The sequence below is a fragment of the Diceros bicornis genome, chromosome 36 (assembly GCF_020826845.1).
Source record: "Diceros bicornis minor isolate mBicDic1 chromosome 36, mDicBic1.mat.cur, whole genome shotgun sequence".
NCBI classification, from domain to species: domain Eukaryota; kingdom Metazoa; phylum Chordata; class Mammalia; order Perissodactyla; family Rhinocerotidae; genus Diceros; species Diceros bicornis.
This window is the reverse complement of record NC_080775.1, coordinates 34,726,299-34,728,663: the sequence shown is the minus strand read 5'-3', so window position 1 is coordinate 34,728,663 and position 2,365 is coordinate 34,726,299.

Below are 2,365 nucleotides of genomic sequence, written 5' to 3'. Positions count from 1 at the left end.
GTTGCCAATCCTCCTCTTTTTGCTTGAGGAAGATTGGCTCTGGGCTAATATCCATGCCCATCTTCCTCTACTTTATATGTGAGACACCTTCCACAGCATGGCTTGATAAGTGGTGCATAGGTCTGGGCCTGGGATCCGAACCTGTGAACTCTGGGCCACAGAAGTGGATGCACAAACTTAACAGTTATGCCACCAGGCCAGCCCCTTTACTTACAGTTTTAATATGAGCAGAATAGTCTTCGTCAGGCAGTCTTCAGGTCATGGTTTTATGAATGGTGAACTTGTGATTTATCTTTTCCCAGGCTTCTTTGTCAGCCATGAATTTGCCCACTGACTTACATAGTCCAAGTACTTCACAGAGAGAAAGGAAGCTCATAGATCTAGTAACAGACTGAGAAGGGCCAGGAAAGCTGCCCAAAGTCTTTTTCTCCCCTGAAAACACGTGGACCGCTGCTTTTAGAACACCAGTTTCTTCTATTTAATTATTTCAGTATAATTTTAGATTCTAATGGGGAGGGAAAAATGTGCCTTGACTTGGACTTCCAGCCTCCAGAACTGTGAGAAAATAAATTTCTGTTGTTTAAATCACCCCGTCTGTGATATCTTGTTGTGGCAGCCCTAGAAGATTAAGACATAAAAGAAATTTCTCAACCTGATAAAGGCATCAATGAAAAACCCACAGCTAACATCATCCTTAATGGTGAAAGACTGAATGCTTTCCTTCTAAGATCAGGAACAAGAAAATGATGTCCACTCTTATCACTCTGTTCGACATTGTAGTGGAGGATCTATCCACAGCAATAAGCAAGAAAAAGAAATAAAAACATCAAGATTGGTAAGAAAGAAGTTAAAACTATCTCCATTTGCAGATGATATGAATTTCTATATAGAAAATCATAAGGCACCAAAAACTATTATAACTATTAAAAATTTCAACAATGAGTAGGATGCAACATCAACTTACAAAAATGAATCGCACTTCTGCATGTTAGCAATGGGCAATTTGAAAATGAGATTAAGGAAATAATTCCACTTACAATAGTATCCAAAAGAATAAAATACTTAGTAATAAATTTAACAACATAATTTCAAGATTTGTACACTGAGAACTATAAAATATTTTTGTAAGAAGTTAAGAAAGACCTACATAAATAGAAAGACATCACATGTTCATAGACAGGTGGACTGAATATTGTTCTCCAAGCTGATCTACTGATTCAGTACAGAGTCTACAAAATCCCAGTTGACTTTTATGCAAAATTGACAAGCTGATCTTAAATTTCACATGAAAATGCAAAGGATCCAGAATAACCAAAACTATCTTGAAAAAAAAGAACAAATTTGGAAGACTCACATTTTCATATTTCAAAACTTAATACAAAGATACAGTAATAAAGTGTGGTAATGGCACAAGGCTGGACATTTAGATCTATGGAATAGATTGAGAGTCTAGAAATAGATCCTTACATTTAGAGTAAGTTGGAAGTTCTACAAGAGTAGAAAGACAATTCAATGGAGAAAAAACAGCCTTTTCAACAAATGATGCAGAAAAAAATTCTTTCGATTAGTAAATGCATAAATAAACTGCGGTTCATCCATACAGTGGAATACTATTCAGCAACAAAAAAGAATTGACTTTTGATGTACTCACCAAGTTGGATGGATCTCATATGCATTATGTTGATGGAAAAAGGACTTAAAAGGCTACATTCTGTAAAATTCTATTTATATGACTTTCCGGGAAAGACAGAGTTGTAGGGACAAACAACAGATCAGTGGTAACCAGAGAATAAGGATGGACAGAGAATTTAACTACAAATGTCACGACTAGAAGGTTTTTTAGGGGGTAATGGGACTCTTCTGTGTCTTGATTATAGTGGTGATTACACAACTCTATACATTTGTCAAAACTTATAAAACTACACAAAAGAAGAGTAAATTTTACTGTCCATAAATTAAAAATAATGTAAAATACTGAAAAACCAGAAACAAATCTACCCTTTACCTAAGGTAATTCAAGGAAAAATTCTGACTTTCAATGGGAAATAATTCTTGACTTTCTTTTCAAATATCATTTGCCACAACTATCTTTTATGTGATTTCTTAGGGAAAAAGATGCATTCACTTTGAAGGATTCTTTAAAGGTAAGTGATACTATTAAGAAAAAACTAATTTAAATCAATGCATATCTGGAAAAATATGACAAGTTCAAGTACTCTATACATTCTATAATTATTTATTCATTGATATATTCAGGTTTCCAGTTTGGAATTCTAAATCAATAGAAGTGAAGAATTATATTACATTCTATGTGAAAGTTTGAATAAGCAACTAAGTCATGGATTTTGAAGCATCTTCAAGGGAA